We start from the raw sequence: 17114 nt of genomic DNA, 5'->3' as shown, positions 1-17114 counted from the left end.
TATATATATATATATATACACACAACTAGCAATTCTACTTGAAAAGAACTGGTCCTTGAAATAATTTTACTAGCATTCTCATTGCTACATCTGACAATTAACTTTAATCATTGGCCAATCCTGTGACTCCTTCAGAGGCAGGAGGATAAAATGAGATAAAAAGCAGATTTTTCTATATTTGCTTTATATTATTTAAAAAATAGCAGTACTGGGAGATTGTATTAGACTTAAAATGATCATTGGGTAGGTTCTAATGACCACTACTAACTCGAGGACTTTTGTGCTTTTTTCCTCACTTCTAAACCTTTCAGAATTGCTAGATATGGGCTGGAGCCAAGATGGTGGAGTAAAAGCAGTGACTTGCTTGATCTCTCCCCTATATCCCTCCAAATACCTGTAAAAATGGTTCTAAACAAATTCTAGATCAGCAAAACCCACAAAAAGACAGAGTGAATACCATACCAAGACAACCTGGATAGTTGATTCGAAAGGTCTATTGCACTAGGCTAGGAGAGAATGGCAGTTCAGCGTGGGCGCGCAGGCAAAAACTAGGCCTCAGCAAACCTGGAGCAATTGTCAGAGGACTGGATCATGGACAGCTGTTGTAGTTTCCAGACTTCTCTACCCACAAACACCAAAAACAATTTAGAAGGTCAGTAGGAAAAGTCTATGACCAGGGTGAGAGAGAAGTTTGGTCTCATCCCCAGTCCCAGTGAGGCCTGGGAGTGGCAGCTGCTTCTGAGAGCTTCTGGCCCACAGACTGAGGGGGAATTGAGTGGCTGATCAGAGGAGGATTGCAGGGATCTCTTTCCTGGCACTGAGGCAGCATTCTCTTGCTTTGCCCATGCTTGGATCTGAGTCACAGTTCTGGGTGGTGGTCCTAGGGCAAGTAGGAACACCGGTGGCAGGGGAGAGGGAATCTTCCTCATAGCTCCAGGGCAGAAAAGAGTGCTTGTGGTCACTCATCGACCAGAGCACAGGCCAGGAAAGGAGTGAACACTCGCCCTTGACCATAACCCCATGGAAGAACTGAAATTTTACAGGTCCCTAGAAGTATCCCTGAAAACAGCTGCACAACACCCCCAAAGCTTGGACAGTGCATTCTCCACACTGGATGCAGACCCCTACCTTAACAAAGAGTTTATGACTCAGGTAATTGGCTGGGATCATGAACAAAATGTGCAAAAAAAAAAAAGTCAGACCACAGAATTTTTCTTTGTTGACAAAGAAGATTAAAACATACAACCAGAAGAAGACAACAAAGCCAAAGCTTGTATATCCAAAGACTCCAAGAAAACTATGAATTGGTCCCAGACCATAGAAGAACTCAAAAAGGATTTTGAGAAGCAATAAGAGAAGTAGAGAAAAAATTGGGAAGAAAAATGAGTGATGCGAGAAAATCATGAAAAACTAGTCAACAGATTGCTAAAGAAGAGCCAAAAAAATACTGAAGAAAATAACAGTTTAAAAAATAGCCTAATCCGAATGGCAAAAGAGGTGCAAAAAGCCAATGAAGAGAAGAATGCCTTCAAAAGCAGAATTGGCCAAAAGAAAAGGAAGTCCAAAAGCTCACTGAAGAAAATATTTCCTTAAAAATTAGAATGGAGCAATTGGAAGCTAGTGACTTCATGAGAAATCAAGATTGTAAAACAAAACCAAAAGAATGAAAAAAAATAGAAGACAATGTGAAATATCTCATTGGAAGAACAACTGACCTAGAAAATAGATCCAGGGGAGATAATTTAAAAATTATTGGACTACCTGAAAGCTATGATAAAAAAAAATAGCTTAGACTTTCATCTTTCAAGAAATTATCAAGGAACACCATGCTGATATTCTAGAACCAGAGGTTCTAGAATAGAAATAGAAAATTGAAAGAATCCACTGAATAGCTCCTGAAAGAGATCCCCAAAGGAAAAGTGCTAGGAATATTACAGCCAAATTCCAGAGTTCCCAGGTCAAGGAGAAAATATTGCAAGTAGCCAGAAAGAAACAATTCAAGTACTGTGGAAATACAATCAGGATAACACAGGCTTTAGAAGCTTCTACATTAAGGCACTGGAGGGTTTAGAATATGATATTCTGGAGGGCAAAGGAGATAGAATTATAGCCAAGAATCACCTACTCAGCAAAACTGAGTATAATCCTTCAGGGGAAAAAATGGATATTCAGTGAAATAGAGGACTTTCAAGCATTCTTGATGAAAAGACCAGAGCTGAATAGAAAATCTGACTTTCAAATATAAGAGAAGCACGAAGAGGTAAACAGGAAAGAGAAATCATAAGGGACTTATTAAGGTTGAACTGTTTACATTCTGCATGGAAATATGGTATTTGTAACTCATGAGTCCTTTGTCAGTATTAGAGTAGTTTGAGGGAAAAAATTATATGTATGTAGATAGATAGATAGGTAGATAGATAGATGGCGCAGGGTGAGTTGAAGATGAAGGGGTGATATCTGGAGAAGAAAATTAAGAGGTGAGACAGGATTATACTGAGAGAAGGAGAAAAGGAGAGGTAGAATGGGGTAATTATCTCACATAAAACAGACAAGAAAAAGCTTTTACAGTGGAGGGGAAGTGGGAGAAAGTGAGAGGGAATGAGTGAATCTTATTCTCCTTGGATTTGGCTTAAGGAGGGAATAATATAGATACTCAATTCGGTATGGAAACCTGTCTTACCATACAGGAAAATAGGGGGGAAGAATATAAGAGAAGGGGACATGATAGAAGGGAGGGCAGATTGGGGGAGGTGGTAATCAGAACCAAACACTTCTGAGGAGGGACAGAATCAAAAGAGAGAATAGAATAAACGGGGGGGGGCAGGATAGGATTAAGGGAAATATAGTTAGTTTTCCACAGCATGACTACTATCAAAGTGTTTTGCATGACTACACAAGTATAACCTGTATCGAGTTGCTTGCCTTCTCAATGAGGGTGGTTGGGGAGGGAGGAAGGGAGAGAAGTTGGAGCCCAAAGTTTTAAAAACAAATGTTAAAAATTGTTTTCATGTGCAAGTGGGAAATAGGATATACAGGAAATGAGGTATAGAAATCTATCCTGCCTTACAGGAAAATAGAAGAGGAAGGGGATGGTGTGGGGAGATAAAAGGGAGGACAAATTAGGGGAAAGGATATTCAGAATGCACACTGTCTTGGGGTTGGGGGAGAGACGAGATAGGAAAAAAATTCAGAACTCAAAATCTTGTAGAAGTGAATGTTGATAACTAAAACTAAATGAATTAATAAAAAAAAAGTTACAAAAACCAGAAAAAAAAAAGAGAGAGAAGCTTAAGCTGACATTCTGCTAAGCTCCCTGAGGGCAGGGACCTTTATTGTTTTGTTTTGTTTTGTTCCTGTCCCTGGAACATTGTAAACAATAAATGTTTATTCATTCATTCATTCAAAAACAAACAAAAAAAAGAATTGCTAGATAAAGATAACAAACTCAGCATGTCCCAGAGACCTTAGAGATAAATCATCTAGGCCAACATTTTTATCTTACAGGAAATTAGTGCACAGCAAAGGAAATTACTTCTCTGTTTCCTCTCTACATCTATGTAAAAACCTAGACCAAGGTCACACAGATAGTTAAATAGTCCATTGTGTTGTCTCTATGTTCATTAACGGGATCATGGGGATTGGTTAAATGTGTGGTTCTAACCTCCACAAATTAGATCAGAATTTTCCCTTACTACTCTCTCTCTCTCTCTCTCTCTCTCTCTCTCTCTCTCTCTCTCTCTCTCTCAGCTTTTTCTAGCATAATGACTTATGGCCTTTTGGAAATAAAAGGGGGGAAAGAGCAAGCATGGTACATTAGAAAGACTACTAGATTCAAATCAGAATATTAGTCCTGGCTCTCATACTTAATAGTAAGGTCTAATCTTGGGACAACTCCTTTGGGCCTCATTTTTCCAATCTATAAACAAAGCTTTAAAGTTCTTTATATCTCCAAATCTATAATTTATGGTACATAGTAGGCACTTAATATTCATTGTTTGATCCCATGCTACTGTCCTCATATAAAATTATGGTGCAACAAATGTTTGAGGTAATTTGAAGTCAGATCTTCCTCGACTCAGAGTCTGGTATATTATCTATTATGCCACCTACCTGCTTCAGGTCAAAAAGGGCAAATGAAATTATTAAAATGGCAGCTGAGAAGGTGGGATGGGTTTTGGGATATTTTTTCCCCATCTGAAAAGGCAAACAACAATAGCAGCAACAGCAACAGCAAAGGAATTTATACATATCATCATATTAAATCCTCGTAAACCTATGAATTAGGTGCTATTATTAATCTCCCTTGGATAGATAAAGAACTTGAGGTAAAGTGATTCTCCCAATGTCACACAACTAGTAATTGTTTAAAGTAGAATACAAAGGAAAATTTCACATTTTGTGAAAACATGAAGAATGTGAATAAGAGCAATATTATGAATGATTATGAGGACAAATACACATGACTGGGCTTCAAACCTCTCTTGCCACTTCTGCCTACTTGGATTAAGGGAAGAGAATATATAGGTAGATTTATGCTGAAGAGGTACAAGACACTGAGGTCAAGTCAGCTAATTTCTGATGATATTCACAACACAGTATGTTGAAGAAGGCGGGTATAAGCAGGGAGGAAAATGTGGCATAAATTTACCATATGATGTGTGGGGAAACATGATCCTACAGCTCCCTTGCTGTGTGACCTTGGATAAGACATTTGTCCTCTCTGTGCTTCAGCTTGCTCAACTGTAAAATGAGGGAGTTGCTCTAGATGACCCTCAAGACCCCTCACAGTTCTAAATTTATGATCCTGTGATCCCAAGACGCTTGACATGTCTTATTGTTATTTCCATATTTTTTTTTATCTTTTGTGTCTAGTTTTGGGTTTACTCTGTAATTTTCTTCTTTTTATCATATCTATCAATGAATCAGTAAATATTTATTGGACTTTCCACTCAGACTAACATGATGGAGGGCTAAACATTTTCTTCATTCGCCATTAAATTAAAAAAGAACACAACAGAGTAAAGTAATTATAGCTATTTCTGTAAGAAAGCAAGAAGCCCAACAAGGTAACCACCTTAGGAATTAACACTTAGCCCCCCCCCCCCACCAACTAATATCCATGCTCTGTCAGGTTAAAAAAAACCCATAACCCACAAGCTTGTGCTCTGAAACTCTCTCAGGATTTCCATCATGCTTCAGTCTGTGCTGGCACATGCCACTTTGTCTTTCACCAAGCATTCTATTGCAACAAACTGTGGACTTTAATTCTGCCCAGTCACGTACAGAGAAGAGGGATAGAATGGGAGGAACCATGTTTCCCCTCTGCTTGGAGTAGCCCCTAAGTTAGGGAGCCTCAAAATGGCAGAAATTCTTCCAAGAATAGTCATTCCATTCTCCTCTGAACCTGTCATAAGCAGCAGATATGAATCAAGTCATCCAAAATATTGAAGAATGGAGAGAAATGAGGCAAGGGGACTATACTGGGCCCCAGTTAAAATGCAATTGCCTTTCTTTCCCCCGTTGTATTCCTTCCCTTTGCCACTTCACACATTCTCTTGCAGCCTTTCTTCTTGCTAAGAGACAACAGGAGTTTATTTTCCTTTTGTTGTTAATGGATAAGATTAAGGTACCTCACACTTTCCCCTCTGTCCTCTGTCTCAAAATAACCCTGAGATTTTTACTACACACTAAGAAAATTGAAAAAGAGAATCAAAGATGGAAATAGTATGGGAGAGATTATGGAAAGACAGTACATCAGTTCAATGTTTGTAGAACTGTGAATTGGTACAAGCATTCTTGTAATTTATGCAAATAAGGTGGATGAAATTTAGGTGATATAAAAGGGAAAGAAAATCAATAAAATTTATTTAAAAATAAGTATTGAGCAACTACTATGCACTACCACCTGTGCTAGCCACTTCACTACATAAAATGAAATAATTCCTGCATATAAGAAGCTTACATTGTTGTAAGGTAGACAAAAATACATATTAAAATATATACAGTTTAAATATAAAGTGAATAAATGCAAATATATACAAAGAAGTTAAATTCAAGGGAGTGTGGGAGGGAGGGAGTGGTGTGCTAGAGTCAGTTCTTACCAGCTCCTGAGAGCCAATTTTTAAATTTCCATTGTGATTTTCAGGATATCAGTAAACATTAAAAAATCAAGGCTTAATTTATTATTTTGTTGATGGTCTAGACTTCAGAAAATGATTGAGAAAATGTTAACAATTTATATTAAACTTTAAAATGTGTCTTGCATTTTGGAAGAGCTGGTTGTTAAATATTTATCTACATACCTCTGGAGGGAGGTCACTAACGTGAAGAATGTGATGCTTGAGCTGTATCTTAAAGGGAAAGATGAACTCTGAGACACTGTTAAGTAGAAACTACATTGCAGGCATATGAGAAGGCAAATGTAAAGGCAAAGAATATAGGAGAGGGAATGACATGTGTCAGAAATATAAGAAAGAAAGCCAATTTGTCAGGATCACAGAGTGTAGGAGAAAGAATACTGTCTTAACAAGGCTGGAAAGATAAATCAGGACAAAGTTTTGTAGGGCTTTCAAAGCTAAGAAGAAAAGTTTATATTTTATCATACAGGTCATGGGAAGCCTCCACAGTTAACTGATTAGGGGAGTCACATGGTGAAATCTGTGTTAAGGAAAATTATTTTGACAGTGGTGTGTAAAATGGACTGGAATGGGGAAAGACTGGAGCAGGGAAACCAATTAGAGAAACATTAAAGTATTCTGGGTGAGAGGTAAGGAGGGCCTGAACTAAGAAGGTAGCTGTGTGAGTTAAGAGGAGGGGTCAGATATGAAAAATATTGTGGAGATTTTGCAATGGTTAAATATATGGGCTGAAGGAGAGTGAAATATCATTTATAATGCCACAGTTACAAACTTGGGATACAGGGTCTCTTTGACAGAAAGAGAGAAGTTTGGAGAAAAAAGATTTAGGGAGTTAAAAATGAGTTCAGTTTTAGACATGTTGAGTTTAAGATGTCTCTTTGACATCTAGCTTGATATGTTCAATAGGCAATTTGTAATATGCTGCTGAAAGTCAGGGGAAAGACTGGGACTGTATATATGGATATGGGAGCCATCTGCGTAGGGGTAATAATTAAATCCGTGGACTCTGGTAAAGTTATCAAGAAAGAGAGTGCAGAGGGGGAAATGTAGAGGGCTTAGGACAAATCTTTAGAGAATACCCAGAGTTAGAGGGCATAACATAGATGATGAGCCAGAGAAGGAAATTGAGAAAGAACAAACAGGTAGAACCAGGAGGGACAGAGTCACAAAAATTCAGAAATGAGAGAGTATCAGGGAGGAAGGGAAGAAGGGGACAACTGTGTCAAATGCAACATATGGTCCAAGAAAGATTATTACTGAGAAAAAAAATCTTCAAATTTGGTAATCAAGAAACCATTGGGACAGAATATTAGAGTTGCTAAAGACAAACTAAGCATATTTCACAGTTTTGTCCTCACAGCATGCCACTACCTGACTCCTTTCAGCTTGCTTTGGTTATTGGACATGAGAAGGGAAAGAAACTTCTTGGGAGTGCTGTGTCACTGGAGACTTGAAGTTAAGAGTCATGGGATTGTCTAGTGGGGCCCAACGTGCTATTTTGAGTAATGAGGCATTCTGAGTTTGAAATCCTTCCTAATCTTAAAATCTAGTATTAAAGCTCAATTTAAATCCCACTTCCTCCACAAAGCTTTCCCAGAACTTTTGCGAACCCCCAGGGGACTATATTTAAGCTTCTTTAATGCACTTATTGGGGCAGCTAGGTGACTCAGTGCATATAATGCCAGGCCTGGAGTGAGGAAAACTCATCTTTATGAGTTCAAATCTCACCTCAGACACTTACTAGTTGTGTGACCCTGGGCAAGTGACTTAACCATTTTCGCATCAGTTCCTCATCTGTAAAATGAGCTGGAGAAGGTAATGGCAAACCACTTCAGTATCTTTGCCAAGAAAACCCTAAATGGGGTCACAAAGAGTCAGCTACAGCTGAACAACAACAAAAAATGCTCTTATGCATTATGTGCAAACATATGTATTAAAAACCTACCAAATATGCTCCAGGAGAGCAGGGGTAATGTCTCTCATAACCTTGTATTTCTTCAATTGCAAAGCAAAATCTTCTGCATACAGTAGGAGCGTAATTTTTTAATTGAATTGAATGGAAGTTCTGAGAGCCACAATTAGTGGCAGTTATGCTATTCTCCTTTATTTTCTAAAGCAGAACAACTGCCCATTGACCTATAATGTCCCTGTTCCAGCTGTACTTCTGCAGTACCCAGTGGGTCCAGCACTACTGGATCAACAGCTTTATACTCATCTGCCAGACAATTAGACAAGCCTATCCAGATAGTAAGCACTCTTCTGACTGAAGTAGTGGAACAGGGCTTGTCCCATTGGAAAGTGAAGATCATGACCACTGACAATTAAGAGAGCAGATGCAGCTTTGCACAAGTCCTTGCCAGGCTCCACCTTCTTTACTCTCCTTCACACTCAAGTTCAATCTAACTAGCATGCAATCTTAGGAAATAGCAGCTTGATCAGCTCTGATGCAGAGAAGGTTGCCGTCAGCCAGTGATGCTCCAGAGCTGTTACTCTTTATTCTGTCTCTCTCGTGAGGAATGGAATCAGTTCCCAGAGCATTCATTTAGAAGAGGCAAGAGCTCTCATTAATTTAGAAGAAGCACCGATTATTCTCTTCTTACAAACAACCAAACACATTCCTGTCCCCACTTCATTGTGCCTGCTTATTTAAAGTTCACACCCAAGGAGATGAGGTTGCTAATGGCTAATTCCTTTTCAGTAAAGTAGCAGAGTTAGCTATTAATTCAGAAGGCTTCTCCTCACATTAGAACCATTTGTGTTTGTTTGTTGCTGTCTGAGAAAGAATGACCCAACAGGCCTCATTTCCACAAGCCCCTGTTGGCTTCCCTGCTGCTCAATAGAGCAGTATAAGGAGTAGACTGTCACTGTGCAGGATTTCATTGTTAGTTTGCACTTCAGCAAACAGTCTGATCTCTCTTGTTAATTTGGGACATGTCTATATATGTTCACTGACTTCTGGAACCAAGCCCTGGCAACGTGCTCTGATAAACAATACAACATAACCACTGGTGGGTGATATGCTGTGTGATGTATGTAAAATGGCTTTTTCCCCCTTAAAATGAGTAGTGAATAAGTAGTGATCTCTCCATGCATGGAATACAGGCATTCTTTCTTTCTTTTCTTTCTTTCTTTCTTTTTCACTTAGGTTTCCCCTAAGGGAAGGGTGGGGGTGGGAATGAGGAGAAATGGTGTGCAGAAATGGCTGGAGAGTTACTAAAATTAGGGTAGGGAAGGCTTAAAGTCTAGAAGGATTAAAAATGCCCTCTGGGCTTGGTGTTTGTTTCTGAGCCCTTTCCCTTCTCCTTCATTTCTATAGGAGACCAAAAAAGTTTTAATATTGAGAAACCAGGGATCCTTGAACCTAGAGAACCCTAAGCTATTTGCTAGAAGGGTATTATGTAAGATTCTAATTAGGGGCAGTTTATCAATTGGAAGTTAAGCAAGATGTTATATCATTTTTCTGTCCCTAAATTAGACTGCTGGCAGAAGTGCTGCCCTTGGTGACCAGGAAAATCAGTATTAAAAAAAAACAACAACACATAATTCTATCTCCCTTCCTCAACACCACAAACAATAGTTACCAGCAGGCAGATTGGCACAGGAGCCTGGGAATGGCAGCACTCCCCTGCCCCATCCAGACCACTGGTCCTGCAACCAGCCCAGTCTTTGCAGTTATTGCCACCAAAGTCCTTTGTGCTGTCAAATTGTTCAACATCAGAAGCTGATATGATTTTGGTTTTCTTTTCTTTAATATTTTTTAAAATTTTTGAGTTCCAAATTCTACCCCTCCCTCACCATTCCCCTCCCTGAGACAGTAAGCAATCAGATATAGGTTATAATGTGCAATTATGTAAGACATTTCCATATTAGTCATTTTGTACAAGAAGATGAATAAAAAATAAGAGAAAGTGAAAAATAGCATGTTTCAGTCTATATTCAATCAATATCGGTTTTTTCTCTGTAGTCTGATAGTATACTTTATCGTTAGTCCTTTAGAATTGTCTTGGATCATTGTATTGCTGAGAATGGCTAAGTCATTCACAATTCTTCATGGAACAATATTGCTATTACTGTGTACAATGTTCTCCTGGTTCTGTTCACTTCATTATTCGTCAGTTCACATAAGTCTTTCCAGGTTTTTCTGAAATCATCCTGCTTGTCATTTCTTATAGCACAATAATATTCTATTATAATCATATACTACAGCTTGCTTAACCATTCCCCATTTGATGGGCATTCCAGTTCTTAGCCACCATAAAGAGAGCTGCTATAAATATTTTTGTACAAACATGTCCTTTTCCTTTTTTTATGTCTTTGGGTATAGACCCAGCAGTGGTATTGCTGGATCAAAGGGTATGCACAGTTTCATAGCCCTTTTGGCACACTAAACTGATATGATTGTGTCAGTGGAAATAAAATTAAATGCTGGCTCTGATTTCTTACTAACCATGTTATGTTGAGCAAATAATTTACCGTCTCTAGAGCTGAGTATCCTTATCTTTATAATAAGAGAATTGAACTTATGGATTGCTAAGGTTTAACTGTACATTTTGAGCCTCTGCTTTCAAGGTATAATCTTCCCTGGTCTGGCTTACTATTACCTTCACAAAATAAGAGCACTAAATATCACAGTTATTTAAAAATTATTGATATCTTTTCTATGCTATCTTAATTTTCTAAGATATCTTTTTCTTCTAAAGAGTAGTTCAACAAAACTAACCAACATATCAACCAAGTTTGATGCTATCTATATTCCACACCCACTTCTCCTGACTCTGCATTTAAGTAAGGGAGGTACATTTTCTCACTCATGTAATAAATATTTATAAAGCTTCTACTATGAGTAGAACATTATAGTTGACACCATCATTCTGATGATGATGATGGATGATGACTGAAATGTTTATGGCACATTAAAGTTCACAGAGAGTTTTACATATATTATCTCATTTGGCATCAGAGTGATGTTGAGAGGTTTCAAACTGAGCTTTAGTAGCAACTTCTCCAATGTTACTCAAGCTAGTGTCACATATTCAAATACGACTAGCTTTGTAGTAATGAAGAAATACAAAACTAAACTTGTCTGTAAGGACAAGTAGGGAAAGTAAAACAGGTGTGAAAACACATGTTTGAAAAACTACAATACCAACCAGATTATACGGTATATGCCATGAGATGTGTACGAGGAAGAGATGACTTCTAGCTAGGGCATGTTTTCCTTGGAGAAGGAAATAACATTAAAGGAGGGGCAGGATTTTGACGTGTGGAGAAGTGTTAAGGAAAGCTATTATCAGAGAGAAAATGTCAAAAGGAATGGCTTGGAGTTTATTTAAATTAGTATAGCATAGTAGAATAGCACTAGAATTAGAATCTCTGCTCTTTTTTTTTTTTAACCTAGATTAGATTAATCACCTTTGAGCTTCAATTTTCTCATCTATAGAATGAGGAGGTTGGACTTGGTGGTCCCTAAGCTTCTTTCCTAAATTCTTAGGTCTATGAAGAAGACAATGGCAGAAAGGAAGATTGGACCCATGTCATGGTGGATACTGAATGACGAGCTAAGGAATTTGAAGTGCTAATTTAGACAACAAGCAGTTACTAACCATGTTTAACATGGGGATGATAGATTTTTTGCTTTGCTTTGGTTTCTAAGAAATACATTCATAGATGTTTTCTTGGAATTTATCTTCCACAATTTAAGGAGAAAGGTAAAGACAAATATAACCAAAGACAGCAGCAAACTAAAGGCCTTTACGTATTTATTTTTCCATATTATCACTGAGTTGTAACATTGCTCTGTGGACTAGACAGCAGGCAATTCCTGTAATCACTTTATATCTCAAGATTGGATGCCTGAAAGAAACTTGGAGAAGTAATTAAACTGATTAAGACATTTAATACCACCACTGTTGAGCAAACTCTAGAGACTGTGCGATGAGGTACCCTTGAAACTTTTCCCTTAGTCTCCTCAACATGAACAGTAGTGTTCACACTAAGTAAATAATGGTTGAGGAAGGGGAAATTTGTAGAAGTCTGCTATCATCAGAAAAACCTCATTAATCAGACCTTAAGGGAAGAGAACTTAATGTTCTCTTAATGTTCTTTGAGAGATATAAACTCAAATAGTAATAGTCTTTCGTTTAAATTTGGACGGTTAAAAAAAATAACAGTATTTACATAAGGCTTTATTTATTTACAGTTGAGAAGTGTCATACAGTTAGTAAGTATGTGGACTTAGATCTTCCTAACTCCAGGTCTAGAACTTTTGAACCCTATCCTCTATGCCACCTACCAGCACTGCCAGAGAACAAAAAGAACACTGGCCTATAGTGTTTCCATGTTTGTATCGCTAACATTTAGCACCGTGCTAGACACATAGAAGAAATGTAAATACTTTTTTAATGATTGAACTAATGTAATTGTAATCACTGCAGTAAATACCTATATTGCATTTTAAGGGGTGCAAAGGGCTTTACAAGCATTATCTCATTTGATCATTGTAACAGCCCCATGAGATAGATGGAATTATCATCTTCATTTCATGGTTGAGAAAACTGAGTCTGAGAGAGGTTAAGTGACTTGCCTATAGTCATATAACTAGTAAGTGTGGAGATAATTGCAGTAACCACCTCACAGGGTTGTTGTGAAGGCCATTTACAAAGTACGTATATTAAAGCACTACATAAAGGATTAAAGTATTTTTTATGACATAAAGGGTACTATTAAGTAAGTTTCTTTCAGTGAGGATTTGAAGAAACCTGTTTCATTTAGACATGTACCTCATAAACGTGAATTTAAATTAATTTTGGCTAATGCTAACTAAATGTATGTACAATATATATGGCTACCCCATTTTGAAAGACAACTTCTAAGTCATTCATCTAGAATCAGCTAAGACAGGTGATTTGAGATCAGCTGAAGCAAAGTAACAGCAGGACAGACTTCCATTATAAATGAACAGAAATAGAGAAAACTATGGAAAAAATTTGCTCAGGTGAGGAAAAATCTTTTCAGCAGGGTGAGGTAGGTAGAGGGTTGCTTTGGGCTATTATATAGCCCATATTATATCCCCCATTAGATTGTAAGCTCCTTGAAGGTGAGAACTGTCTTTTGCCTCTTTTTATATCTCCAACATATAGCTCAGTGACTGACACATAGCAGGCACTTAGTAAGATGTTTATTCATTGATTGATCAATTATAGCAAAATATCATCTACTGTTCCAAAACTGTAGGAGGAAGATGACTAGGACAATCAAAACCTTTCGGTTCCTTAAAAACGAGTAACAAACAAATATTATCATGAATTCTAAGGCAGTTGGAAATATGCTCTGGGATAGCTCAAAGAAAAGTATTACATGATGATGAAAATGATGAAATGCTAATTCTTATTGTACTCTTTTTGTTGTTTATTTTGTTTTGTTTGGGGTTTTGCTCTGTTTCTTGGTATAATGATTATATGTAGATGTGCTGTGTTATTTTGCCCATATAGGTTATGTGTATCCACATGGGTCTCTCTAGATGTGGCTCACAGGGAGACAAAATTAGATATCTTCAGGATCTTTTCCCCCCACCCTTCTCCAAGTGAGATTTTGATTCCTGTTAGGAGGAGAAGCAAGAGGTTGGGGCCAGAAATCTGCCTCTATGCTATCCTCAGAGAAAGGAGGTACTAAGCTAGAATTATATCTACCTGTGCCTTTAAATATTGTTAGTGTAGGGCAAGTAATTTTTCAACTTAAGCTGTACTTCTAATCATTATCTTTTAATGGAAAAGTGCCTAAGGTTATATGACTAATATATGCCTAGGGTTTGATTCCCTTCCTACCAGATGATTCCACAATGAACACACAGCAAATCAGAGAAAGTATATACGAGTAAGAAAACTGAGCTTACTCAAGAAAGTCCAAAACTCTTTTCCAAGAGGAAATTCCCCATGTCTCTAGTATAGTAAAATGGGAATAGAAACATATTCAAAGTGCTGGCTTCTCCACGTGTCAACTTCTTCCCAGGGTAAAGGGAGGGTGAAACTATGTCTTCTTTCTTGAAGCTAAAAGCCAGGAGGCCAAGATGGCTCTTCTCTCAAGCTCTCAGTAATTGTGCTTCTAATGCAGGCACAGAGCACTGAGTCATCAGTCTCTACCAATGAGTAGAGTTTCATCATGCAAGTGGACTTCAAGGTTCTGGTTGCATTTGATTTGCTTGTTAGTTTGATTTGTTGAATTAACTGCTTTAAATGTGAATACAAGGTGTCCCCGAAGTCTTAGTGTAGTTTCATATGTACATACACACTTATATATGTGTGTGTGTCCACGTATATATACACACTATCAATTTATTTATTTATCTATGTGTAACATTTCCTGGATTGTGGAGAAAGCAAGGGGTTTCAGAAAAAATCTACTTCTGCATCGCTGACTATACTAAAACCTTTCACTGTGTGGATCACAACAAAATGTAGGCAGTCTTCAAAGAGATGGGAGTACCAGATCATCTAACTTGTCTCCTGAGGAACTTGTATGCAGGCCAAGAAGTGACTGATTGGGTTAAGACTGGAAAAGGAGTATGACAAGGCTTTATATTATCACATTATTTATTTGACTTAAATGCAGAGTGAGTGCATCATAAGGAATACCAGGCTGGATGGATCAAAATACAGAATTAAAGTTGCTGGAAGAAATATCAACAATCTCAGATATGCTGACGATACCACTCTAAAGACAGAAAATGAAGAAGAATTACAGAGCCTCTTGATGAGGGTGAAAGAGGAAAGTGTAGAAACTGCCTTGAAACAACATTGAAAAAAAACCCAAAACCTAAGGTACTGGCAACTGGTCTCATTACTTCCTGGCAAGTAGAAGGAAAAGAAATAGCAACAGCATCTATGAAATTAAATGACACTTTCTCCTTGGAAGGAAAGCTGTGGTAAATCTGGACAGTATACTCACATCACCTTGTGACAACTGTCTGTATAGTCAAAGCTATGCTTTTTCCATGAGCAATGTGTGCCTGTGAGAGTTGGACTGCAAGGAAAACAGCACTGCAGAATCAACATTTTCAAATTATGCTGCTACAGAAGACTTATTTTTTAATTAATTTATTTATTTTTTTAGTTTTCAACATTCACTTCCACAAGATTTTGAGTTCCAAATTTTCTCCCTATCTCATTGCTCCCCCCACCCCAAGATGGCATGCATTCTGAGTATCCCTTCTGCTAATCTGCCCTCCCATCTATCTCTCTCCCCTTTCTCTCATCCCCTTCCCTTTCAATTGTCCTGTAGGGCAAGATAGATTTGTATACCCCATTTCCTGTATGTCTTTATTTCCCAGTTGCATGTGAAAACATTATTTTAACCTTTGCTTTTAAAACTTTGGGCTCCAGATTTTCTCCCTTCCTCCCTCTCCACCCACCCTTATTGAGAAGGCAAGCAATTCATACAGATTAGACGTGTGCAGTCATGCAAAACACTTCCATAGTAATCATGTGAAAAACTAAGCATATTTCCCTTAATCCTAATCCTCCATTTATTCTATTCTTTCTTTTGACCCTGTTCTTCCTCAGAAGTGTGTGCTTCTGATTACCCCTTCCCCCCACCCTCTCCTCTATCATCCTCCTTCTCTCTTGTCCCCTTCCCCACCCCCATTTTCCTGTAGGGTAAGATATGTTTCTATACCCAATTGAGAGTGTGTGTTATTCTCTCCTTAAGCCAAATCCAATGAGAATAAGATTCACTCGTTCCCTCTCACCTTCCCCTGTTTCCCCTCCACTGTAAAAGCCTTTTCTTGTCTGTTTTATGTGAGATAATGTACCCCATTCTACCACTCCCTTTCTCCTCCCAGCATAACGCTCTTACCCTTTTATTTTATTCTCCAGATATTACCCCTTCATCTTCAACTCACCCTGTGCCCTCTATCTATCTGTCTATATATACATACATATGCACATATAATTTTTTCCCTCAAACTACTCTAATACTGACAAAGGACTCATGAGTTAAAAATATCATCTTTCCATGCAGAATGTAAACAGTTCAACCTTAATAAGTCTCTTATGATTTCTCTTTCCTGTTTACCTCTTCATGTTTCTCTTGAGTTTTGTATAATGAAAGTCAAATTTTCTATTCAGCTCTGGTCTTTTCATCAAGAATGCTTGAAAGCCCTCTATTTCACTGAATATCCATTTTTTCCCCTGAAGGATTATGCTCAGTTTTGCTGAGTAGGTGATTCTTGGTTGTAATCTAATCTCCTTTGCCCTCCGGAATATTATATTCCAAGCACTGCAGTTCTTTAATGTACAAGCTGCCAAATCTTGTGTTATCCTGATTGTGTTTCCACAATACTTAAATTGCTTCTTTCTGCCTGCTTGCAATATTTTCTCCTTGACCTGGGAACTCTGGTATTTGGCTACAATATTCCTAGGAGTTTTCCTTTGGGGATCTCTTTCAAGGGAAGATCAGTGGATTCTTTCAATTTCTATTTTGCCCTCTGGTTCTAAAATATCAGGGCAGTTTTCCTTGGTAATTTCTTCAAAGATGATGTCTAGGCTCTTTTTTTGATCCTGGCTTTCAGATAGTCTAATAATTTTTAAATTTTCTCTCCTGGATCTATTTTCCAGGTCAGTTGTTTTTTCCAATGAGATATTTCACATTGTTTTCTATTTTTCATTCTTTTGAATTTGTTTTACATTGTCTTGATTTCTCATAAAGTCACTAGCTTCCAATTGCTCCATTCTAATTTTAAAGGAAGTATTTTCTTCAGTAAGCTTTTGGACTTCCTTTTCCATTTGATCAATTTTGCCTTTTAAGTCATTCTTCTCCTCATTGGCTTTTTAGACCTCTTTTGCCATTTGGGTTAGGATATTTTTTAAGGTGCTATTTTCTTCAGTATATTTTGGGGTCTCCTTTAGCAAGCTGTTGACTTGTCTTTCATGATTTTCTTCCATCACTCTCAGTTTTTCCTCTACTTCTCTTACTTGCTTCTCA

At 37.8% G+C, this 17114-nt stretch overlaps 1 protein-coding gene across 1 annotated transcript in view; it reads left to right on the top strand.

The window, feature by feature from the left end:
• The window catches only part of SHISA6 (shisa family member 6), a 456375-nt gene that overhangs the window by 201398 nt on the left and 237863 nt on the right, over window positions 1–17114 (top strand). The gene's annotated exons all lie outside the window — the stretch shown is intronic.

This window comes from Phascolarctos cinereus, unplaced genomic scaffold (assembly GCF_003287225.1).
Source record: "Phascolarctos cinereus isolate Bilbo 61053 unplaced genomic scaffold, phaCin_HiC Scaffold_5;HRSCAF=322, whole genome shotgun sequence".
NCBI classification, from domain to species: domain Eukaryota; kingdom Metazoa; phylum Chordata; class Mammalia; order Diprotodontia; family Phascolarctidae; genus Phascolarctos; species Phascolarctos cinereus.
The sequence above is the reverse complement of the archived record's forward strand: the minus strand, read 5'-3'. Positions and strand labels throughout refer to the sequence as shown.